The sequence below is a fragment of the Chlorocebus sabaeus genome, chromosome 5 (genome assembly GCF_047675955.1).
Source record: "Chlorocebus sabaeus isolate Y175 chromosome 5, mChlSab1.0.hap1, whole genome shotgun sequence".
In the NCBI taxonomy this organism is placed as follows: domain Eukaryota; kingdom Metazoa; phylum Chordata; class Mammalia; order Primates; family Cercopithecidae; genus Chlorocebus; species Chlorocebus sabaeus.
Window position 1 is genome coordinate 8,648,912 of NC_132908.1, and position 25,949 is coordinate 8,674,860.

At 46.1% G+C, this 25,949-nt stretch overlaps 1 protein-coding gene and 1 non-coding gene across 7 annotated transcripts in view; one reads left to right on the plus strand and one right to left on the minus strand.

Annotated features, from left to right (window-relative positions):
* Nucleotides 1-25,949, plus strand: part of ABAT (4-aminobutyrate aminotransferase) — a 111,092-nt gene that overhangs the window by 23,230 nt on the left and 61,913 nt on the right. The window contains exon 1 of one of the 6 annotated variants that reach the window (XM_007985117.3): nucleotides 11,798-12,188. The exons of 4 other annotated variants lie outside the window; for them this stretch is intronic. The gene's annotated coding sequence lies outside the window, so the exon portion shown is untranslated. Of the gene's footprint in view, nucleotides 1-11,797; nucleotides 12,189-19,076; nucleotides 19,319-25,949 lie in introns of those variants that run through there. One more of the 6 variants, XM_007985106.3, reaches the window with a different exon arrangement.
* LOC119621231 (U7 small nuclear RNA) lies at nucleotides 3,140-3,201 on the minus strand. The gene has a single exon (XR_005237799.1). It is a non-coding gene; the product is annotated as a U7 small nuclear RNA (small nuclear RNA).

Genomic DNA, 25,949 nt, shown 5'->3' on the forward strand with positions numbered 1-25,949 from the left:
AACTCCTGGGCTCAAGTGATCCACCCACCTCTGCCTCCCAAAGTGCTGGGATTACAGACATAAGCCTCCGCGCCCAGCCTGCAGTGAATACTTCTCCATGTTTGCCCTGTACGTACACTGTGCTGGGTGTAGGATACTGACATGAGTATTGCACGTGTGGTTTTTGCCCTCTCACAGCTTGCAATTACTTGGACAAGAACCATTAATTAAAATTGCAAAATTAATTTTGGGGCAAGGGGGCTGGACTTTCCTGATATTCTCTTCCTCCTTTTATCTTTAAGTTGATGAATAACTTAACACAGCAAACTGCACTGAACTTACATACACACCTCCATGAATTTTTACCTGTGACTACAACCATGTAACAAGCACCTAGATAAAGATCTAGACCATCCCCAGCCCCCAGGAAAGTTCCCTCATGCCCCAGTGGGTAACTGCTATTTAACATGTTCACCGTAGATTAGCTGTGCCTATTTTAGAACTTTATAAATGGAATGGTACAGTAGATACTCCTTGGTGTCAGGCATCTCCCTCTGCACTGTTTGTGAAATCCCACAATTCCTTTTTTAAAGAGACGTTGACTTGCTGTTACCCAGGCTGGAGTGCAGTGGTTTGATCATAGCTCCCCTGCAGCCTTGAACTCCTGGGATCAAGCAGTCTTCCCACCTCAGTTTCCCAAGTAACTGGAACTACAGGTGTGCACCAATACACCTGGCTAATTTAAAAACTTTTTTTTTTTTTTTTTTGGTAGAGACGGGGTCTACTGTGTTGCTCAGGCTGGTCTTGAACTCCCTGGCTCAAGCAGTCATCCTGCCTCAGCCTCCCAAGTAGCTGGGACTACAGCTGGGATTACAGGCGTGCACCACCATGCCCAGCTAATTTTTCTATGTTTAGTAGAAACGGGGTTTCACCCTTTTGGCCAAGCTGGTCTCGAACTCCCGACCTCAGGTCATCCTCCCACCTTGGCCTCCGAAAGTGCTGGGATTACAGGCGGGAGTCACCACACCTGGCTACACTCTTAAACAACCAGATCTCATGAGAACTCTATCACGAGAACAGCACCAAAGGGATGATGCTAAACTATTCATGAGAAGCATGGGAAGCCCACCCCATGATCCAGTCCCCTCCCACCAGGCCCCTCCTCCAACATTGGGGATTACATTTCAATGTGAGATTTGGGTGGGGACAGATCCAAACCATATCAGGGGGCCATTGGAAGGCTGATAAATAATAGAACAATTTAGGTGGACAGCAAATGGTGACTTAGGAAAAGCATGCACTTTTTGTGTTGCTGGTATGTTAGCAGAAAAAGGAGACAGCGTCTGAGGGCAAAAGTGGCTTGGGTCTGTGTCCGTTCTCTAAAATCTGAACTCTGCTTGAAATTGAGTGAAATGGATCACCAGTTTGATATTAAGAAGATAGGAAAGACCTATAGTTTGAAGGCTCGGAATGCCTACATGAGAGATTAGCAAACTGTTCCTGTAAAGGGCCAGACAGTAAATATTTTTGGCATGTGGGCCATGTGGTTTCTCTCGCCAGTATTCAACTCTGCCATTGTAGCCCAAAGCAGCCATGAATGAATGGGTGTAGCTGTGTTTCAATAAAGCTTTATTTAAAAAAGCAGGCCAGTGACCATAGTTGTGGATCCTTAGGCTACAGTCTGCATCCCAGAGCACAGAGCCTCAAGAACATCCTCTTTCCTGAAATTTGAGACTTCTTAACTCCAAGCTTTCCGTTCTTCCACTATCTTGGGATGAGTCGAGAAGTTTCCCTTTGTGTCAACTGCAAGTGCACTAAACGCCCTGAATGGGCTGACCTACTTTCAACTTTAAGTATTTCCACCTGGGAACTAGAATCCAATTTGACTGATGCAATGCCAGAAAGCTAATGTCCTTTTTATAGTCTGTTTGGAAGCTCATCTCCTCTTTCCGCACCTTCAGAAACCAAACCGAACACAGATCAATTTCCAAGTGCCTCTGGGGCTCTCTGTTAATGCCATGTCGAGTTACTCAATAGTTGTTTTCCTGTAATTAAATATCTGGACACATTGGACTGCCATCCACTGAAGTTACTCTCATGCCCTGGTGAAGTATCTCTGTGCATATTATTTGAAAATGCTAGAGAGGCTTCTTTTCTCCAAACATTTGATAAAATGAATAATACAGGTTGTTAATGAAGAATCAGAAATTACAAAAAGGTGGAAACAAGTAGATGGCCACGCCATAGCCTCATATCCAAAATGCAGTGGTGTTAAACAGAAAACACATTTCTTTCCAGTCTTCCTTTATTGTGTAGCAGTTTATGATTTTTTTTGTGCCTGTAAAAAATTATAGCCAAACTGCATATAAAATTTTATGTTCTTTTTTTCTCTCATTACATGGCTTCAAAAATCACTTCCCTGTCTTTTTATACAGTTTTCAGTAAATGTCATATAATCAAGTTGTTCTACCACAACTTATTTGAGCAATCCTCTACCATTGGTCGTTTACATTGTTTTCAACTGAGCACGCTTCTTCTTTTTTTTTTTTTTTTTTTTAATTTTTGTATAAACGGGGTCTCACTATGTTGCCCAGGCTGGTCTCGAACTCTTGGCCTCAAGCAATCCTCCCACCTCAGCCTCCCAAAGTGCTGGGATTATAGGCATAAGACACTGTGCCTGGCTCTTTAAATTACACTGCTCTGAACATCTCTGAGCATAGAACTATTCCTTCATGTAGTATTGCTTGCATTAGCTAAATTTCTAGAGTTGGGATTTTTTTTGTTTTTTGATGGGGTGCTGTATTAGTCAGTTTTCACGCTACTGTAAAGATACTACCTGAGACTGGGTAATTTATAAACAAAAGAGGCTTAATTGACTCACAGTTCCACATGCCTGGGGAGGCCTCAGGAAATTTACAATCATGGCAGAAAGTGAAGGGGAAGCAGGCACCTTCTTCACAAGGCGGCAGGAGAGAGAGCGAGCACGCAGGGAAAACTGCCACTTTAAAAGCATCAGATCTCGTGAGAACTCACTAGCACGAGAACAGCATGGGGGAAACTGCCCCCATGATCCGGTCACCTCCCACCAGATCCTTCCCTCAACACATGGGGATTACAATTCAAGATGAGATTTGGGTGGGGACACAGAGCCAAACCATATCAGGGCTTTCCAGTCTTTACTGGAAAGCCTGCTAGACAAATTCTAAAAGAGCTGTAACACTGAGTTGGGACTTCTTGAGGTCAAAATATTTAATATCTCTTTATGTTGTTTTCCAAAAGGGCTGGATTCAGATACTCTCCAGCAGTGTCTGTTGGGAGAGAGAGAGCCAGGGGTGATGGTCTGGCTTTCAGACCTGAGATCAGACAGAAGGATAGCTGAACTCCCAGGCGGTGGGTGGATTGGTGGTTGGTTTGTTGGTTGGTTGGTTCGTTGTTTTTTTGTTCTGGATCTCATTTCAAAGAGAACAGATTTGACTCCACACCTGACGCACCTCCTCAGTTTCACAAAGCAGCTAAGAGGGAAGTCAGGTTTCATAGCCCAAATGATGCTATTGCTTGAGTATAATTGTGCACCAGCCATTAGCCCACGTTTCTTGGTAGAGCCTCGATGCGCTTGGATTATGAATCTGCACACAGTGGAATCGCAATAATTTGTTTTATAGTTCTGTCCTTTTGGGGAATGACGTTTCTTCCAAGGCCTCAGCTCCCTTAATCTGTAAAACGGGAATAATAAGAATTCACTGGGCAAATATCCAGTGTGCCTGTTGGGTGTGTTGGGCACTGTGCAGTCCATCTCCGGGGCTAGCATGGAAGGCACACATTGAAAAGATACTCCTGCTAGCTGCAGTGGCTCCCGCCTGTAATCCCAACACCCTGAAAGGCTGAGGCAGGTGGATCACTTGAGAACAGTCTGGGCAACATGGCTCTGTCAACCCTGTCAATCAGTGATCAGACTTAGCTTGAGTAGGAGGAGAAAGCTGGAACCAGTGGCCTTCCTCAGATGTGATCTCATGAAAGAATGAAGTCCACCTACGGGTAGCTGCTCTGGAGGATGACAGCCTGAACTTGATCATTCCCTCTAATTCTCATCCCATCTAGGCAAAAGGAGACTTGCTGGGAGAGAGAAATTAATTGTTCAGTTTATGATCAGTTCTTAAAAAAAATTATCAGCTCAAAAAAAAAAAAAATACACAAAAAATTAGCCAGGCATGGTGGCGCAACACACCAGTCGTCCTAGCCAAGAGGCTGAGGTGGGAGGATCACCTGAACCCTGAAGGAAAAGCTGCGGTGAGCTGTGATTGCACCACTGCACTCCAGCCTGGGCAACAGAGTGAGACCCTGTTTCAAAAAAAAAGAGGCCAGGCATGGTGGCTCATGCCTGTAATCCCAGCACTTTGGGAGGCCGAGGTGGGTGGATCACTTGAGGCCATGAACCTGCCTGGCCAACATGGTAAAACCTCGTCTCTACTAAAAATACAAAAATTAGCTGGGCATGGTGGCATGCTCCTGTAATCCAGCTACTCGGGAGGCTGAGGCACGAGAATCACTTGAACCTGGGAGGTGGAGGCTGCAGTGAGTCAAGATCGTGCCACTGCACTCCAGCCTGGGAGACAGAGCAAGACCCTGTCTCAAAAAACAAAGATACTCATGCAAAGAAATATGTAAGTACTAACTGATGAATGGAAAGAATTACACAAGAAGCTCTAAGAAATTACAGCAAGACAATTGTATTTCCACAAGAAGGTTTATAAATGCTTCTCCGAAGAGATAACATGAAGTGTTTGAGACCTCAGTGATTCCTAGGTTTTGGCTAAGGAGGAGTGAGGGAAGCAGGTTTGGCTGCAAGAATGGCGGGTGCAAAGGCCCTGAGGCTGCAGAGCTCTGTGCCCTCCAGGAATCAGAGGGTGGAATGGGTGGGGTGGCATGTCAGGACCCAGGAAAGAGAGGCAGGCAGAAGTGGGTTAGGCAAGGTCCCAGATGCTTCATGAAAGGCTGGGAGCCACCGCTGAGCTGAGAAGTGACAGGCTAGGGGAGTGAAGGCTGGAAGATGACTCTCTCCCCATGCTAGTGAGCAATGCCCATGGTGGTCTAGCAGGATAATCACTTTTTTGTTGTTTTTTTTGAGACCAGGTCTCCCTCTGTCACCCAGGCTGGAGTACAGTGGTGCAATCACGGCTCACTGCAGCCTCGACCTCCCAGACTCAAGCCATCCTCCCACCTCAGCCTCCCTAGTAGCTGGGACTACAGACACACACTACCATGCCAGGCTATTTTTTTTATTTTTATTTTTAGTGGAGACGGGGTTTCACTATGTTGCCCGGGTGTCCAGCTCCTGGACCCAGCAATCCTCCCATCTCAGCCTCCCAAAGTGCTGGGATCACAGGCGTGAGCCAATGTGCCCAGCCCAGAGTTAGAGATATTTTAGAGGCAAATGAGAGTCCCTTTTCTTCCTCCCTTCCCTAATTTCACCCTCAAGCTGATGACCATGTAATTGTGGTTATGTTCAAGAAGTGAGAGCTAAAATGTGATTTACCTTTATGTCAGTTTGCAAGAGGCAAGAGAGAAGCTGACATTTCTAAAACAGCAGCCACACTGTGGAACCTAAAAGCTAGCTGGACTTAACTCCAGTGCATCCTAGCCAGGAATTAGGGAACTTTTTTTAAACTTTACTTATGTATTTTGTAGAGACAGGGGCTTCACTGTGTTGCCCAGGCTGGTCTTGAACTCCTCAGCTCAAGCAAACCTCCAGCCTTGGCCTCCCAAAGTGCCAAGATTATAGGAGTGAGCTACTGCACCCGGCCAGGAGTTAGGGATATTGGCAACCCCAGGTTATCATCCCAGAACCAGTCATGAAACTCACGAAATCATCACCGCCATCCTCATCTCCAAGAGAATCTTGCCAGTACTTGCATGTCATAATTAAAATCAGTGATCAGACTTGGCCTGAGTAGGAGGAGAAAGCTGGAACCAGTGGACTTCCTGAGATGTGATCCCATGAAAGAATGAAATCCGCCTTGTGTTCCTACGGGTAGCTGCTCTGGAGGGTGGAAGCCTGAACTTGATCATTCCCTCTAATTCTCATCCCATCTAGACAAAAGGAGACTTGCTGGGAGAGAGAAATTAATTGTTTGGTTTATTATCAGTTCTTAAGGTCTCACGCTGGTCAGAAGTTCAGAATTAGTTGCATACTTTTTTTTTTTTTTTTTTTTTTTTGAGACGGAGTCTCGCTCTGTCGCCCACGCTGGAGTGCAGTGGCGCAATCTCGGCTCACTGCAAGCTCCGCCTCCCGGGTTCACGCCATTCTCCTGCCTCAGCCTCCCGAGTAGCTGGGACTACAGGCGCCCGCCACTGCGCCCGGCTAATTTTTTCTATTTTTAGTAGAGACGGGGTTTCACCATGGTCTCGATCTCCTGACCTTGTGATCCGCCCGCCTCGGCCTCCCAAAGTGCTGGGATTACAGGCGTGAGCCACCGCGCCCGGCCAGTTGCATACTTTTTAACTCAAGAGACAGGGTCTTGCCATGTTGCCCAGGCTGGAGTGCAGTGGCATGATCGTAGCTCACTGCAGCCTCAAACTCCTGGGCTCAAAGGATCTTCCTGCCTCAGCCTCCCATGTAACTGGGACCACAGGTGCACACCACCACACCTAGCTAATGGTTTTTTATTTTCTGTAGAGACAGGGATGGCAGTGGTGGGGTGGCAGAGGTGGGGGGACTCGGGGACAGGGCTGTGTGTCTCACTTTGTTGCCCAGGCTGGTCTTGAACTCCTGGGCTCAAGCAATCTCCCTGCCTCTGCCTCCCAAGGTGCTGGAATTACAAGTGTGAGCCAGTACACCTGGCCAATCAAATTCTTTAAAATTAACTGCCACAGATTAAATTCTTTTCCTAGGGGTTTAAATTTTACAGACACATGACTGACATGTAATAAATATTCGGCATTCATTGGCAAGAACAGGAGAAGCCAGGTTGCTGGATGAGCTGTGGGCTTTGGTTCAAACTGCAGTTCCCCAGGTAAATAGCTCCGAGATCTGGGGCATGTTCTAAACTACCTGCGCTTTATTTTCTTCCTCTGTAGCTTGTAAGAGCACCTACTCCACAGACTCATGACAATAAACAGAGGTGCTCAATAAACGGTGGCCAGTATTGTTATTTAAGGTTTAGTCTCACTTTAGGTGTATGTCAGTCCCACCTTAGCTACATTTTCCAGTGAGTCACACCTGGCTACCAAGTGCCTGAAATGGGGTTCATCTGAACGGGGATGTGCTGTAAGCATAAAACACACATCTAATTCTGAAGACTTGGTATGCCAAAAAGGATATCAAAATATTAACATTTCACTAATTCGTTTTCATAGTAATTAGTTTTATGCTAATTTATTACATGGTGAAATGATGAGATTTTGAGGACACATCAGGTTAAATAGAATTAATATTAATTTATTTTTAGTGATTTATTTTTTAATTTATTATTTATCTTTTTTCGATTTTTGCCTTTTTCCATGTGTTCTAAAAAATGAATTTCATCTGTTTCTTTTCTTTTTTGATGTGACCACTAGAAAATTTTAATTGACACACGTGACTCACATTTATATTTCTTTTCTTTTTTTTTTTTTTTTTTGAGATGGAGTCTCACTCTGTCGCCCAGGCTGGAGTGCAGTGGCATGATATCAGCTCACTGCAACCTCCGCCTCCTGGGTTCAAGCGAGTCTCCTGCTTCAACCTCCAGAGTCGCAAGGATTACAGGCGCCTGCCACCGCACCCAGCTAATTTTTGTGTTTTTAGTAGAGACGGGGTTTCACCATGTTAGCCAAGCTGGTCTCGAACCCCTGGCCTCAAATGATCCACCTGCCTTGGCCTCCCAAAGCGCTGGGATTACAGGCATGAGCCACCACGCCAGGCCTATATTTATTTTCAATAGTACAGGTCTAAAGGCATGATATAGAAAGTAGCAATGGTTAAGGAATGAGAAAAGCATGGACGTGGCAATCAGAAAGATGTAGGGGCTTATCAGGGTAGCAGTACTCCCTGTATGCTATTAGAACAGTCAGTTAACCTTTTTTTTGAGACAGGGTCTCACTTTGTCACCCAGGCTGGAGCGCAGTGGCACAATCTCAGTTCACTGCAACCTCTGCCTCCTAAGCTCAAGCCATCCTCTCTCCACCACCTGAGTAGCTGGGACTCAGACGTGTGCCGCCACTCTTAGCTGATTTTTGTATGTTTGTGTTTTTTTGGTAGAGACCTGCTTTCACTATATTGCCCAGGCTGGTCTTGAATTCCTGAGCTCAAGGAATCCGCCCACTTTGGCCTCTGGAAGTGCTGGGATTACAGGGGTGAACCACCAAGCCTAGCCAGTTAACCTCTGTGTGCCTCCACTAATATCTGTGAAATGGAAGCAAAAATCCCTAGCACAAAAGCACTGTTTCAATCAATGAGATAATATATAGAAAGTACTTAGCTCAGTCCTAGGCACAAAATAGGTGCTCAAACACAAATAAAGGTTACAGCTTTTGTTACATGTGTTAGGGATGTTTAGTATTCAGAAGGGGGCTAAGTGAACTCTGAAGACAAATGAATAACAGTAACTCTCGTTTGTTTAGCAAGATAGACTTTCGCGTGCCATTTTTACCTCCATGTCGACATTTGATCTTCAGAATGACCGTGGGAGGTATGGTCAGCCCCTTAGGGAGATGAGAGGCTGGGCACAGTGGCTCACACCTTTAATCCCAGCACTTTGGGAGGCGAGGTGGGAGGATTGCTTGAGCCCAGGAGTTCATAACCAACCTAGGCAACATAGCGAGACCCCGTCTCTACAAAAATAAAAATAAAAACATTACTCAGGGGTGGTAGTGCATGCCTGTAGTCTCCAAGCTACTCAGGAGGCTGAGATGGAAAGATTGCTTGAGCCCAGGAGGTTGAGGCTGCTGAGAGAGAGAGAGAGAGAGAGAGAGAGAGAGAGAAGGCTGCTGAGAGAGAGAGAGAGAGAAGGCTGCTCAGAGAGAGAGGGGGGGGGCGGGGAGAGAGAGAGAGAGAGAGAGAGAGAGAGAGGAAGTTGGCTCAGGAGCAAGCACCTTCACATCTGAGCAGGAACTAGAACTAGGCCTTCTTGTACCAACCTTCTGGATTCTCTCAACTTTCCAAGCCTCCAAAGTGTGTTTCCGTGTTTACCTCACTCTCTGGTTAGGTGGTTTCTACAGGAGTCTTTAGAACAAGAGAGAAGACCAACATTTATTACAACCAGCAACCAACATTAATCACTTTCCCACATCAGTACGGAAAGTGCCATCGCATTCTTTTTGTCGAATACAGGTTATTCTGCGTGATGGATGTACCCCAGTTTATTTTAACCAGTTCCCACTGATGGACAATTAGGTGATTTTCAGTTTATATAAATGAGGCAAATTCCTTCAAGTAGAATTATGCTAGGGATAAATGGTCTGTGCGCTTACAATTTTACAGATTTTGACAAATTGCTCTCCAAGCCATTTGTATGAATTTCCTCTCCTGCCAGCAATGAATGAAGTGCCAGTTCTCCTGCATCATGAATATGGCCAAATATTTCATGATAAAAAGTCAGTGTGGAGAAAGCAGAGGAAAGGTGAGATGGCAGCTGGGGGGCCGTCAGGAGGTGGGGGCAGCCGTCCAGGTAGGAAACAATGGGTACCCGAACAAGGACAAAGGAAAGAGGGAAAGGGTGGGGACCAGAGCTACTGCGGAAGTCAAATTCTGTGGTGTGGTGGTGAAGGAAGATAACAGGAAGGAGGAATCAGATTTCTTGAGTTTCTGGTTTAAACAAATGAGTAGGCAGTGGGTCTGTTAATGGAGATGCTCAACATAGGAAAGGAAATAGGTGTAGTGAGGAGAAGATGATGACTGTGAGAACATATTGCACTTGATATGAAGGACATCCTGCTGAACTAGGGAGAGGATTTGGGGATAGTGAATCATTTGTGGGAACCATGAGTGTGCATGAGTTCTCCCAGCGATGGGTGGGTGGGTAGATAGATGGATGGATGGATGATGATTGGATGGATGGATGGATGGATGGATGGATGGATGGGAAGATGGATGGATGGGAAGATGGATGGATGGATGGATGTAAAAATGGATGGGTAGAAAGAGAAGATGGTTGGAGAGATGGAGGGAGAGAAGGCTAGATGGATGAAAGATTAGACAGACAAAAAAACAGAAACCTAGACTTTATTGTCTTTAGATCGAACCATATGAAATTACTATTTTTGGCCAGGTGCAGTGGCTCATGCCTGTAATCCCAGCACTTTGGGAGGCCGGCGGGGAAGGGTGAATCACTCGAGGTCAGGAGTTCGAGACCAGCCTGGCCAACATGGTGAAACCCCCGTCTCTACTGAAAATACAAAAATTAGCTGGGTGTAGTCGCTTGTACCTGTAGTCCCAGCTACTCAGGAGGCTGAGGCAGGAGAATCACTTGAACCCGGGAGACTGAAGTTGCAGTGAGCCACGATGGTGCCACCGCACCCTAGCCTGGATGACAGAGCAAGGTTCCGTCTCATAAAAAAAAAAAAAAAAAGAAAAGAAAGAAATTACTATTTTTGTTTTAAAAATTACCAAGTGCTTAATTTTATACAGGTTGAAATATTTTGGGGGGAAGGATACTGATGTCTACCGTTTACTTTGAAATGCATCAAAAACAGGATGTGATAAAGCACAGGTGGTAATCATGTGAATGGTGGCGGCTAGTGGTGGGTATATAGGGATTTACTGTAAAATTCTTTCGGCTTTGCTGTGCATTGGAAAGTTTCATTTAAAATCATGGGAAATGGGCCAGGCGCGGTGGCTCACTGGTGAATATTGTCAATTTCATGTGGTTCCCCTCAATTTATGTTTTATTTGGCCAAAAAGATCCTTCCAGGTTCCCAATCTGTAGAATCTGTAGCATCAACAGATCTGCTTTGTGGAGTCCCCTCTGGCCCTTGTTCTGCCCCGATTTGGGGGCTGGGGGCTGGGGGCTGACGTTCTTCCCTCTCAGAGCTCAGGTTGAATTGCCCTAACGTGCTGATTACTGCACCGAGGATGCCGGTATCTGGCTTGTAATAATTATAGATTTCCTCTGCGATTTGATCCCATTGGTTGCCTCGGCAACGGCGTAATAGCTCAACCGAAGCGCTGCAACCGAAGCGCTGTCACGGTGATTTAGAACCAGTGTGTCTCTCCTGCAGCCTCCATTCTGGGTGCCTCCACCCCCTTGCCGTCGTCATGGTAACTGATGAGCAGCATGTGACCGAGGGCTCTCTGCCCCCCCTCATGCCCCCTCCCCATCTTGTGACCATCCTTGTTTCCTCTTCTGGACCCCCTGTGGACCCGCGTTGACCCAGCATGGGCTACAATGGGGGCGTTGGGTAATAGCTCCCCTAGGTTCCTCCCCAATCCCCCAGATGGGGTCAGGTGGAGCTTGGGAGCCAGAGCAGCCCCTCTGCCTTCGGTGTCCTGGAGATGACTTGACGCCCCCCCGGAGCCCCGTCATGGCTGTGGCTGCATCTGCAACACCGCAACAGGAGACTTCTGGGAAAACCATTTAGGAATCTGAAGCCCTGGATTTCTGCTTTGTCCCTTCAGGGGTTCCTGAGCCTGTTAAAAAAAAAAAAAAAAAAAAAAAAAAAAAAAAAAAAAATTCTAGGAAGAGGCCCCTGGAAGGAAAAAGGGGAGGGAGATAGCCTATTTTACAAGGTCTGAAATGATGTGGCTTTTCCTTCTGGCTTAAACTTTGGTGGGTTTAAAACATCTTTTTAAAAATCTGTATTCTATTTTTTTCTCTCTGTTTATCTTCCTCTTGCTGCCTCTGTTAATCTTTGTTTCTGTGTTGTATTTTTTCTGTTTCTGTCTGAAAACCCTTCTCTTTCTGAATCCATCTTTCATTCTCTCACGTTCTGTCTCTCCCCTCCTCCTTCATCTTCCCTCCATTCCTTTCCCTTGCGCATTTGCCGGGTTCCAGCTAAGCGCATCCTTTTCCCAAACCTGCTTTGCTTCCAAGGGGCCCTTTTCTGTCTCCTCTACCTGTGCCCATGTTTTGGGACTGCCTGGAAATCCAGGACACCCTCCTGAGGAGGGAGCTGGTGCCCAACGGCACCTCTTAGGATGAACCCAGCCAGCTGCATTCCTGGCCTCTGCAGAATGACATAGAGAAGGCATTTTAAGCAGGCGAGCTGAGCTCGCCACAGGACTCCGACTATCAGGCACCGTGAGTGCAAATGTATATGTGTGTCTGCGTGTGCATGTGCACGTGTGTGTGTGCGTGTGCACGTGTGCATCCTTACGTGTGTATGTATCTTCTGGCATGGGGAGGTGGTGCTAGTGTCTGTCAGTGCTTGTTATCTGTGGTGTTGGGGTGTGCAACTGTGTGGGCACACACCCTTGTGCACCTGTGTACCTGTGTGCACATGTGCCTGGCTCTCTGTGTGAAGGACACGCAAATGTACATCACAGATTTTTCAAAGATGCTTTGTGAACACAGCAGGAGGAGACCCTTTAAAGTGGGGACAAAATAATGAAGGATGGATATAGAAATGATGAGATAGGGAATTGCTCTTATCAGTAGGCTCGCAACACCACCGTCTTCCTGCATCTAGCCCTAGGAAATGAAGTGAGAGTCACCTTGAAAAGGCATTTTTGTTCAAGCCCCAAAACAAATCCTTCCCCTTCATTCTAAGGACAAGAACAGCACACACACACACACCTCTTTCTCTTTGAAACTCAGGGGAATGGAAGGCTCAGGGGGCGCTGTCACCGGGCATTTCAGACAGAGTTTGCAGTGAGAATCTCATTTGACAGCCTGGGCGGCTCACGCCAAGAGTAGACGTCAGGAAGCTCTGGACAGCCGCTCTCTTCACATCTTGTGGCTGATTAGAAGTTCATTTTGAATTTTTTTCCCAGAAGCAGCCTATGCCCCAAGAGGCAACCAGAAGAAAGCAATTTTAGAAAATGCAATTTCATTTGCAGGGCAAGCTGTGGAATCCTGACAGGTTGCCGCTGAAGCTCGTGCAGTTGATGTGTGCAAGCTGGCAGCCAGGCCGCTGGCGGAGGAAGGGGGTCCTCTGTGCTTTGCATGTCCCTGGGTATTTGGGAAACTTGGCAGCCAGTTGCTCTGAGTGAACCCTGACTCTGGAGTAGGCACTGCCCTGGGCACCCTGGCAGAGAGGACAGAGCTGGAGACAAGGACTGGCCTCAGGAAGTTTCCAGTTCAAGTAGGAACAGACCCGATCACACGTGATACTCTCACACTCAGACACACCGCTGCTGCCTGCATTTCCTCCGGGCTGCCATCCCCCTTCCCCTGCCCTGGCCTCTGTCTGCCACAACCGCCCCTGTCTACCTGCTAAGTGCTAATCATCGTTAAACATCCCCTGTCACTGCTTCCCGGAAATCTTTAATTTCCACCCAAGGACAGCTAACACTACATGCCCTCCTCTACCTGCTAAAATCACTTGGAGCCTCTGACATCACGTGTCCAGCCGACCTCTTTCCCCACATTTGCCCGTTAGCTGCACTTCATTTTGCAAGGACATAAAGAAAACTATGCACGCAACTACATGCCAAATGACTGGCTGGGATTCTTAAAATGCCAATGTCTTTTAAAAGGGAAAAGGGCTGAGAAATGGTTCCAGGTTAAAAGAAATAAAAGAGCCGTGAGCCCAAATGCAATGTCTGATCCTAGGATGAAGCCTGGATCAGGGGAACAGAAAACATTTGTGGGCTGCGCTCAGTGGCGCATACCTGTAATCCCAGTGCTTTGGGAGGCCGAGGAAGGAGGATCACTTGAGGTCAAGAGTTAGAGACTAGCCTCAGGAATATAGCGAGACCCCATCTCTACAAAAAATAAATATAAAAATAAACTAGCTGGACATAGTGGTGTGTGCCTGTGGTCTCAGCTACTCAGGAGGCTGAGGCAAGAGGATTACCTGAGCCCAAGAGTTCGAGGCTGCAGTGAGCCATGGGCCATGATCATGCCACTGCACTCCAGCCTAGGTGATAGAGCGAGACCCTGTCTCAAAAAAAAACAAAAAAACATTTGAAGACATTTTAGGGATAAGTAGGAATATCTGAATATAGATTATATATTAGATAATAGTATTTCCATGTGAATATGCCAATAATAAATAAATAAAAGACAATAGTATTTTATTAATGATACCTTCATGAGAGTGACTTTGTATCTCAGATCATTTGTACTGAGGTTATATAAGAGAATATTCTCGTTCTTAGAAGGTACAGGCTGAAGGATTTAAGGATGAAATATCACAACATCCACAACTAACTCTCAAATAATTCAGAAGATAGATAATAGAGTGGGTACAAGTGTGGCAAAATGTTAACAGTTTCTAGGATTACAGGCGGTTGTGGAACTACGTTCATAACTTTTATGTGGGTTTGAAGATTTCCCAGTGCCCAGGCTGGACACTCTGCTTAGCTTTGTGCGTGGATTATCTCATTTCATCCTCAGGGCAGCTTGGGGATGGGACAGCTCTATCACACCCACTTTCCTGTGGAGAAAACAGAGGCAGAGCCAGATGTAAGTCCAGGCCACATTATGCCCCAACCCCCTGTTTTGTGAAATTTAGTACTAAAGATACTACATAGCTGTGTGATGTTGGGCAAATCACTTGACCTCTCTGTGATCTGTTTCTTTTTTTTTTTTTTTTTTGCTACAAGTGGATAATTATAATATCAGAAGGTTGTTCTAATGGGTATTATGATATCTAAAGAACTTAGAACAGGGTTTGGCCTAAAGTAAGTGTCTGCTGTTGCTGCTGCTAATTGTATTTGTTGCTGCAAATGTGATCCCAGCACCCTCGCCTTGGTCAGTGATGGGTAAACCTGGAGGGTTTTCTTTTTCTTCTGTACCCAAGGCCTGCTTCATGGGTTTGTGATCTACATGGTCACACAGGGTCCTGTGTTCAGAAGATCCCCCCATGTCACTGGCTTGCAATTTGTAACCATTTTCTAACAAGGGACCTCAAATATTTATTTTATGCACTGGGCCCCACACATCATGTAGCCAACCATGTCTGCACTCCCTTTTTATTGGATCCCGTTGAGAGCCTCTCCTAGACTAAACTACTTGTTCCTGAGTCATTGCAGCAGACAGGCCCAGGCAGGCCGTGGCATTTCAGCAGATCAGATTGTATGTTCCTGTGACCACACTCCAATCTTGATGCAATGCCTCAGCCCACACAGGCCAGCACAGTAGCCGTTCATCAGATCTGGTCATTGAACATCTGACACGTGGCTGTTCTAAACTCTGATGTGCTGTGAGTGTGAAATTCACACCAGATTTTGAAGACTTAGCATACGAAAAATAAATGCACAATATCTTATTAATAACTATATTGATAGCCGGGCACGGTAGCTCACGTCTATAATCCCAGTACTTTTGGGAGGCCAAGGCGGGTGGATCACTTGAGGTCAGGAGTTTGAGACCAGCCTGACCAACATGGTGAAACTTTGTCTCTACTAAAAATACAAAAATTAGCCAGGGGTGATGGCACACACCTGTAATCCCAGCTACTCGGGAGGCTGAGGCAGGAGAATCGCTTGAACCTGGGAGGCGGAGGTTGCAGTGAGCCGAGATTGTGCCACTGCACTCCAGCCTGGCAACAACAGCAAAACTCCATCTCAATAATAATAATAATAATAACTATATTGATTATGTATCAAAATCATTACATTTTAGATACAATGGGTTGAATAAGATACATGAATAAAATTGGTTGCCACTGTTTTTGCTTTTTTCATATGGCAACCAGAAAATGTAAAATCACCTATGTGGTTTGCATTGAAAGCTTGTGTTATATTTCTGTTGGGCAGTACTGCCTTAGATCAAACTACCTGTGCCTTCATTGTGACTCCAAACCAAACCAGACCAGCAGGTGACAGCCCAGTGAATTGATTTCTACGTTACATTAACTACACTCTGACCCTGGTGCTGTAGCTTAGACCAAAGTCTCCCAATCAATTCATCAGGCACCTCTTTCTGTCCCTTTTCTATTCCTTTCCCTCTTGAGATAGTCCAAGACACTGATTTTTATACCCAGTGAGTTTGTCAAGTAGCCTAAAGATATTTTTGAGGCAATGTATTGGGTAAAAAGAAACTGAAGTTGGAATCAGAAGAACTAATTTAAGAATTAAATTAAAATCCCAAATCACGTCTTTTTTTTTTTTTCTTTTAGAGATGGGGTCTCGCTCTGTCACCCAGGCTGATCTCAATCTCCTGGGCTCAAGCGATCCTCTCACCTTGGCCTCCCAAAATGCTGGGATTACACGTCTGGTCCCAGATCACCTCTTCTCCACGAGGTGAGCTTGGGCATGTTATTTCTGTGTGCAAGGAAACAGAACAGCACTAACTTTAAAGCCTCACAGACCCGAGTTTAAAGACTGGCTCTGCCATTGACAAGCTGTGTGACGCAAGATAAGCCACAACCCTCTCTGAACCTCAGTCTCATCCTCATTCTTATAGGGTTGGTGATGCATACTGTGTAATATGGTTGCAAGAATGGAATAAGATGAAACAGAACAAATGTCCAACCCAGCAACTGGCACATGGCAAGTGTGCGCTTAATCCCTGCATTCTTAGTGGGATCAGTATTCCCAAGAGAGTAAACACTGATTTATGGGGAAGAAAATAAATCTTACTCTTTATGAATAAAGTACAGGCATAAAATACAATACACAAGCAGATGTACAATATATCTGTGGAATTAAAATTTCATGGGGTATGTAGCTAATAAAGAATCTTTAGGGGAATGACAATGAAAAAAAGTTTGAGAAACATTGCATTAATCTGACGGATGGGCCTCAGAAGTTGCTTTTCAGTTCAGTTCCTGCGGTTGTCGGAGTATAGGGCTGAAACTCTATGATTGAAATCAACAAGTGTTTTTGAGCACCTACAATAGCCAGGCGCTATTCTGGACCCTGGAAATGGAGGGCACCCTCCAGGTACATGCTTCCCAGAGCTGGTCTCTGAGGTCCCCTGAGCCAGCCCCTGCCTCTGGGAAGATGACCATAACTGGCAGCCTCAGTCAGGGGGCAGGGTTTTAGAGGCCTCCTTACACCACCTTGAACAATGGGAATAGAAGTATCTATCTCCCAGGAGTAGATAAGATGGTGTATGTGAAACCTTGACATGGTTGGCATTCATTCATAAAATCATAGCGGATAGCTACACACACAGGCATAAATGAAAGATACTTTGAATTGCAGAAAAGTCAAGGTCTTTGCAAGCGAATGTAGGAATGCTACCAGGCACACAGCGTGACTCCAGCCACCAACAAAGTGTTTCCAAGTCTGGAACTGTGTGGTCCTTGAAGGAGATATAAATGTTTCACTTGTTATGTGCTGTGATTTTTGCGTACTTAGCAGTTTCTGGAGTCCGTGAAAGTGGTTTGTTTTCTCCGAACGGGAAGTGCGTTTCCTCCAATCACGCCGACCTGATTTGTTTGTTGCTTGTTGGACCTCCCCACGGGAACACAAGGTCCCACAGAACACAGCAGGACGTGTCCTTGTTTACCAAGGAATCTCTGGGGCTCAGCACAGGTGTACAGAAAGCATTTATTGAACTGAACAAACAGATTTTATAAGCCGGACCTTCTGTGGCGTTGGCCCGGTAGCTACTTCAGCCTGGGTACAAGCATCCTTTCTAAGCCAATTCCATTCTTTCACTCCTTCTCCCTTGTAGGATCAGAAATCCAAAGCTAGCTTATCCTTTTGCAGATGTTTCTTTCCATATAATTTCCTACATCCAGAACAAAGGCTCTCTGTGTCTCACATTCAGAGGCTTGGATTTGAAGCCCTGTCTGTTCATTTTTCTCTCCAATTTTGTCACAGGCTGGGTAACTACCTGCCTGCTAGCAATGATGTGTTCATGCTCCCTGGATTCCTGATCGAGGTAGGCAGAGAGGACAGGGGCAAGAGGATGAAAGAGGTTGAGGCAGACCAGCTTCTTTCTTATGAAATCTGGATGTTCAGGCTGGTAGCAGGGCCACCGCATGTGCCAATAGTCTTTAGCAGCTCATCAGGCTATAGAAGAAGTGCCTTTACTAACTTCAAGTCCAGCCTGGGAAACATAGTGAGACCTTGTCTCTCTCTGTCTAAAAAGAAGCAGAAGAGGAAGAAGAAGAAGGAGGAGGAGAAGAAGGAGAAGAAGGAGGAGGAGGAGGAGGAAGAGGAGGAGGAGAAGCTCACAATTTTTGTTTATTCATTTACTTATTTTTGAGATGGAGTTTCACTCTTGTCGCCAGATGGGAGTACAATGGCATGATCTCGACTCACTGCAACATTAGCTTCCCAGGTTCAAGCGATTCTTCTGCCTCAGCCTCCCGAGTAGCTGGGACTACAGGCACCTGCCACCACGCTCAGCTGATTTCTATATTTTTAGTAGAGTTGGGATTTCATTATGTTGGCCAGGCTGCTCTCGAACTTTTGACCTCAGGTGATCCGCCTGCCTCGGCCTCCCAAAGTGCTGGGATTACAGGCATGAGCCGTCGCACCCAGCCAAAAGGCACAATTTTAAAGAGCTCTTTGGAAACAGAAAATGGCCTGCAACAGGCATCTTTTCTACATCCTATGTGCTTTCTTCAATTGACCTTAAGCCAGTTAAGTGCCTCCTGACTTCACAAATAGATTTCATTCTTCGCATTTTACAGATGCAGAAACTAAGGCCCTGATGAGTTCAGCAACTTGCCTAGATAATATATACGGCCCAGCCACACTTTAGACCGAATTTCTGGCTCATGTTACTTTCCCAATATCATTCTCAGTCTTTCTCAGGAATAGACACTTGCCTGTTTCCAAGAGCAGTATTCCTGTCTCCCTATACAAGTCACTGATGATTTTATGATGCCCAAGAGGCAGATGATAGGAAGTCATGCCTGCAGGGAGAGAGGGCTGGGGCCCGTGCCGAGGGGAAAGTCAGAAGAGGCTGTTGCAGCTGAAGTCTGAGGAGAAAGCTGGATGTGAGATAAAGCGTCTGTCCCTGTGCCACCGCCCCTGAATGGGGCCCTGTTAGCCCCGTCTGCCGAGGCCCAGGGCTCTGGCTTTATGGGTTGCCATGGCGACCCCCGGCCTTGACAACCGAAGTGCACTTGGCTGAGTGTGTCTTTGTGTCCCGGTTGAGCCTGCAGAGAAGCCAGCAGCTGGGGCTGCAGATGGGAAAGGAATGTCCCCAGCATCTGCCAGCACTTTTGTGTTGGTCCTAACGGCTGATAGGAAAATGAGAGGCAGGGTCTTCTCTAGAGAGATCTAGGGGGTCCGTTTCTAACCAATGATGCATGCAAAGAGTTCGTGTTCACAGGACCTGGGAAGCTGCGGAGTAGAAAGGTGAGTCAGATGCCATCTTCGTAGGCTGCTTGTTGAGTATTTACTGTTTATTCAATGATTGTTTGCAGCCAGGCACTGCTCTGGGGCTGGGGAAACAGCAAGGACCTCTGCCAGCCCACGAAATAGTTCCAATTGCTATTACTCCCATTTTACAGATCAGGAAACTGAGGCACAGAAAGGTTAATGTGCCTGACGTTATATGGCAGGTCAGTGAGAGGCCAGGGATGGCTAGTCTGGGGGTAAGATCATTTTGAAGGATGCAAGATTGGGGAGACGCTGGGAAGAAGCAGTTTCTTTCTTTTTTTTTTTTTTGAGATGGAGTCTCGCTCTGTCGCCCAGGCTGGAGTGCAGTGGCCAGATCTCAGCTCACTGCAAGCTCCGCCTCCCAGGTTTACGCCATTCTCCTGCCTCAGCCTCCCGAGTAGCTGGGACTACAGGCGCCCGCCACCTAGCCCAGCTAGTTTTTTTGTATTTTTTAGTAGGGACGGGGTTTCACCATGTTAGCCAGGATGGTCTCGAGCTCCTGACCTCGTGATCCGCCTGTCTCGGCCTCTCAAAGTGCTGGGATTACAGGCTTGAGCCACCGCGCCCAGCCAGAAGCAGTTTCATATCCAGCACCTCGCACTCCGCCTCCACCAGTGGCCACCACAGGCTTTTTTCTCCCTGTATCCCTGGGATGTTTGACCTACAACTCCAGGGATTTGAGGATCACGCAGACCTGTGGTCGTATGCAGGGCCCACAGTCCACCCTTTAAGGTAATTAACAGTAGTTCTCAGCCTCCGAGCCTCCAGAGTTCCCCTGATGCCCAGGTCACACCTGTGAGACTCAGACCTGCTTGGTCTGGGTGGAGCTTTGACTCAAGGCTTAGCTTCCGGTGAGCGAGCATCAGGCGCAGTGAAGACTAGAAATTTCTGGCTTTTGAGCTCTAAGACCTTGAACAAGCCTTTTAGGCTTCTGAACCGGTTTTACAAGGCCAATCCTGCAGATCATCCGAAGGACCTATGGAAGGTCTATTGCGTGTAGTAGGTGAACAGTAAGTAAATAAACAGGAGCTGGTCCTTTTACTATGATTATTCTTTCTCCAGAGCTAATTGGAAGAATTTGTTTCGACTTTCACCTGAATTCCTCTCACTTTACTGATTTTAACATTGAATTCGGCCTCTGAGCTCATTTAGCCCCTCCCCACAATGCACCAGACACATGAAGGAAGCAGAGAGAGCTAATTAGCATTTTAATCAAAAGAAAAGGGACGAGGAGAGGTGGGTGGGACTGAAGAGCTCACTATCTGGCTAGACCAGGGTTTTGACTTGTTTTGACTGAGACACACAGTAAAGAATGGAACTTACTTCAGGCCCACTGCACGGCTGAAACAAAAATTAGCAGCGTTTGCTACGTACCCTGACAATTCCTATTCTGTTTGATTTACTGATTGATTTAAATTTCTCTTTCAGTTCTGACCATGTCAAGGAAAAGGTCCCCATGCGATACCAGTCTGCCTTTAACACCTGTCTGCTCTCTGCCAGTCTGTAGGGAAAGGAGAGGGCCAGGCCTGGGGCTGTAGCCTTGGGCAGTCAACTCTGTCTGGCTTTTAATTGAATAACTTGCTTCTAATTTTATTATGTTCTTTTCCCAGTTGCCTTTGTAGCAAATAAAATTTGAGGGGGGAAGGTAGCAATTAGGTTTTTTTAATCTGTTACATTTTTCTTCATAGAGATGGGAGTTTCACCGTGTTAGCCAGGCTAGTCTCAAACGCCAGGCCTTAGCTGATCGACCTGCCTCGGCCTCCCAAAATTCTGGGATTACAGGCATGAGCCACCGCACCCGGCCAGAAGGTAGCAATTGGAAAGGATTCTAGGAAAACTACTTTTCTAAATTGAAAAAGCAAGTTGATTTCAAGAAAAATGTTAAGTAAACACAAGTCATATGAGAAATAAGAGCTCAAAGGAAGGGTAGTGCATGGTTTGGGAAATGCACGGGGGAGATTGGGGGTCTCAGAGACCAGGAGGGCCAGCAGCCAACCTGCTGTCACTTCAGATTTTCAGCTTTCTGCAACTTCCTTGGTCACAACTTCATGGCATGCCAGTGCTCTGAAAGCACCTCCCTTCTCAATCAAGACTCCTTCACCCGCTTGTTTCCCCAGATGTGCATATCCAGGGTCCAGCAGATTGCAAAGGGCCTGGTAGAATCAAACAGGGAGATATTAATGCCACTTCCAGGTAGGAGCAAGGCTTGGGAAAATGTTGTGGCAAATTCTCAGTAATGTAGAACTCTTAGCACGCTTGTCAGGTGTTTCTCAGAGTCCGAACGGGCCTTAGAAACAATGTGATCCAGCCAGGCAAGGTGGCTCATGCCTGTAATCCCAGGACTCTGGGAGGCCAAGGCCAGCAGATCACTTGAGGTCAGGAGTTCAAGACCAGCCTAGTCAACATGGTGAAACCCCGTCTCTACAAAACATACAAAAATTAGCCGAGTGTGGTGGTGTGCACCTGTAATCCCAGCTACTCAGGAAACTGAGGCAGGAGAATGACTTGAACCAGGGAGGCAGAGCTTGCAGTGAGCCAAGATCACACCACTGCACTCCAACCTGGGCAGCAGAGTAAGACCCCGTCTCTCAAAAAAATAAAATAAGAGCAAGAAAGGGAGCCAAGAGGCCATTTAGGATATCATTGCCTTCATCCAGGAGAAGGATGATGGCAAGAGTGTGTTGGAGACTTGCCCACAAGCAGGGATATACTGGAACCCTGGGCACCCAGCGCCCTTCTATCATCGTCGATGCTTCAGACATCTATACTGAGAAAGAGAGCCTTCCCTTGTGGCAGCCTGCATCTGGGGTTTGCAGTGCAAGCCTGCAGGGAAAGTCTGCCTATCTGTGGGGCCTCTTTCCTTGGCAACTCCAGAAATCTCCAGGAATCTCAGACCATGGGGCTCTAGAATCAATGATTACATCTTCAGCAGAAAGTATAAGACAGGAGCAAGTCAGGGACAGAGTAAATGCAAATGACTTGTGTGCCTATGATTGTCCAGGATGTGTTCATCCATTATCCCTAATTGCCAGCACAACTCTGCAGTGAGAGAGGCATCACTATCTCCAATCTATGAATCAGGAAACTGAGGCTCAGAGCGTTTTTGTAAATTTCACCCTGTTATACAAGTACCTAAGATAGGGCGGTGGTTTGGATCCAAGCTTTATATTATTATTATTATTTATTTATTTATTTATTTTTTTGAGACAGAGTCTTGCTCTGTCACCCAGGCTGGAGTACAATCGCACAATCTAGGCTCACTGCAACCTCCACCTCCTGGGTTCAAGCAATTCTCCTGTCTCAGCCTCCCAGTAGCTGGGATTACAGGCACCTGCCACCATGCCCGGCTAATTTTTGTGTTTTTAGTAGAGACAGGATTTCACTATTTTGGCCAGGCTAGTCTTGAACTCCTGACCTCAGGTGATCCATCTGCCTCAGCCTCCCAAAGTGCTGGGACTCCAGGTGTGAGTCACCGTGCCCAGCCCCTAGCTTTATATTCTAAAACCCAAGCTCAAATGCCACCTCATGCACAACCCACATATCCTCATTCTCTCTTATGGTGCACATAACAGACATCACTAATCTATCACATTTTTTCGCCCTGAAAACCTGAAAGAGTGCTTCCTGCTAACAGGTCAACAAATAATGAAAAATAAAAATTAAATTAAGTAAACCTAAGAGAGGCTGTAAAGTCTTCTTGTTCACTGCTCCAAATAGGCAATACTCATTGGCCAGCACTGGCATGTGTTGTAACATTTGTTTGCCATTTTAATACTGCACAGAAAATTAACTTCTCTTGACCAGGCATGGTGGTTCACACCTGTCATCCCAGCACTTTGGGAGGCCAAGGTGGGAGGATTGCTTGAGCCCAGGAGTTCGAGATCAGCCTGGGCAACATAGGGAAACCCCATCTCTCCAAAAAAGAAATACAAAAATTAGCCAGGTGTGGTGGCATGTGTCTACAGTCGCAGTTACTCAGTAGGCTGAAATGGGAGGATCACTTGAGCCTGGGAGCCAGAGGTTGCCGAGATGGCACCATTGCACTCCAGCTTGGGCAACAGAGCCACACCTTGTCTCAGGAAAAAAAAAAAAAAAAAGTGGCAAGCTTGGGGTCCCACAGCCTGTAGCAGGTGGAAATTCAATAATAAGTCTGTGTGATTGGAGTGTGTCATTACTGTACGTGCACTTTTTTGCTCCTCTCTCTTCCCATCTATAAAAGAGAGCCAACTCCATAATAATTTCTTTTTCTTTTTCTTTCTTCCTTTTTTTTTTTTTTTTTTTTTGAGATAGAGTCTTACTCTGTTGCCCAAGCTGGAGTGCAGTAGCACAATCTCAGCTCACTGCAATCTCCTCCTCCCGGGTCCAAGCGATTCTCCTGCCTCAGCCTCCCAAGTATCTGGGATTACAGGCGCCTGCCACTGCAGCCGGCTGATTTTGTATTTTTAGTAAAAACGCAGTTTCTCCACTTTGGTCAGGCTGGTCTCGAACTCCCGACCTCAGGTGATCTACCCGTCTTGGCCTCCCAAAGTGCTAGGATTATAGGCGTGAGCCACTGCGCCTGGCTCTTTTTCATTTTTATTAAGATAAACATAATATTAACCTTTTTAAGTGAAAATTCAGACCCTTTTAGATCATCTGCAGTGCTAAGCAGCCACCACCACTATCTAATTCCAGATCTTTTTCATCACCCCAGAGACCCTGGCAACCATTAAGCAGTCACCTCTTATTCCTCCCAGGCCCCTGGCAACCACTAATTGATTTTCTGTCTTTATGGATTTGCCTACTCTTGAAGGCTCCTATAAATGGATCCATAGACTATAGGGCCTTTTACCTCTGCATTCATTCACATAGCATAAAAAAATTTTGAGATTTATCCCTGTAGTAGCATGTGTCGGAACGCCGTTCCTTTTTATGACTGAATAATAGTCCATTGTAAGGATAGACCACGTTCTGCTTGTTCATTCATCCGTTGACGGACATCTGGGTTTTTTCCACTGTTCAGTGATTGCGAATAGTGCTGCTATGCCTATTTGTTTGAGTCTCTATTTTCAATTCTTTGGGTTGATGCAAAGTCATTTACTTTTGCACCAACCTAATACTTAGGGGTGGATTTGCTGGGTCATGTAGTAGTAATTCTATGCTTAACTTTTTGAGGAACTCGTAATTCTTAAAAGGCCATGACAACTCTAGGACTGAGGGTTTAGGAGCTAATCCCTGCCTTCTTCTCATCAACTCCCAACCCAGTGGGTGCCCTCCAACATACCTGCCTCGAGAGCCCCTCCCCAGCTCAATGACCCCAGCATCTCATTGACATGCTGAGTGCATGCTCCCTGCCCCTCCCTGGGAGCCTGCCTAAACACAGACCCTTCTGTGTATTCTTTCTATTTTCTTTTATCTACCTGGGAGCCTGCCTAAACACAGACCCTTCTGTGTATTCTTTCTATTTTCTTTTATCTACCTGGGAGCCTGCCTAAACACAGACCCTTCTGTGTATTCTTTCTATTTTCTTTTATCTACCTGGGAGCCTGCCTAAACACAGACCCTTCTGTTTATTCTTTCTATTTTCTTTTGTCTATCTCCCATTCAACCCCCGACTACCCTTCCCAGCCTCTGGTACACATCCTTCTACTCTCTATGCCCATGAATTCAATTGATTTGATTTTTAGATCCCACAAATAAGTGAGAATACGCGCTGCTTGTCTTTGAGTGCCCGGCTTTTTTTAACATGATGATCTCCAGTTCCATCCATGTTGTTGCAAATGACTAGATCTCATTCTTTTTTTTTTTTTTCTTTTCTTTCCTTTTGCTTTTCCTTCTTTCTTTCTTTCTTTTTTTTTTTCCTGAGACGGAGTCTCAATCTGTCACCCAGGCTGGAGTGCAGTGGCGCCATCTCTGCTCACTGCAACCTCTGCCTCCCGGGTTCAAGCAATTCTCCTGCCTCAGCCTCCCTAGTAGCTGGGACTACAGGCATAGGCTACCACACCCAGCTGATTTTTGTTTTTTTGTAGAGATGGGGTTTCACCTTATTAGCCAGGCTGGTCTCAAACTCCTGGCCTCAGGTGATCCACCTGCCTCAACCTCCCAAAGTGCTGGGATTACAGGCGTGAGCCACTACGCCCGGCCTGGATCTTATTCTTTTTATGGCTGAATAGTACTCCATTGCGTGTATGAACCACGTCTTCTTTATCCATTCATGTGTTATTGGACACTCAAGTTGCTTCCAAATCTTAGCTATTGTAAGCAGTGCTGCAACAAACATAGGAGTGCAGATATCTCTTCGATATACTGAGTTCCTTTCTTTTGTGTATTTACCCAGCAGTGGGATTCCTGAATCATATGGTAGCTCAATTTTTAGTTTTTTGAGGAACCTCCAACTGTTCTCCATAGTGGTGGTACTAGTTTACATTCCCACTAACAATGTACAAGGGTGCCCTTTGCTCCACATCCTCTCCAGCATTTGTTATTGCCTGTCTTTTGGATATAAGCCATTTTAACTGGGGTGAGATGATAGCTCTTTGTAGTTTTGATTTGCCTTCTCTGATGATCCGTGATGTCAAGCACCTTTTCATATGCTTGTTTGCCATTTGTATGTCTTCTTTTGAAAAAT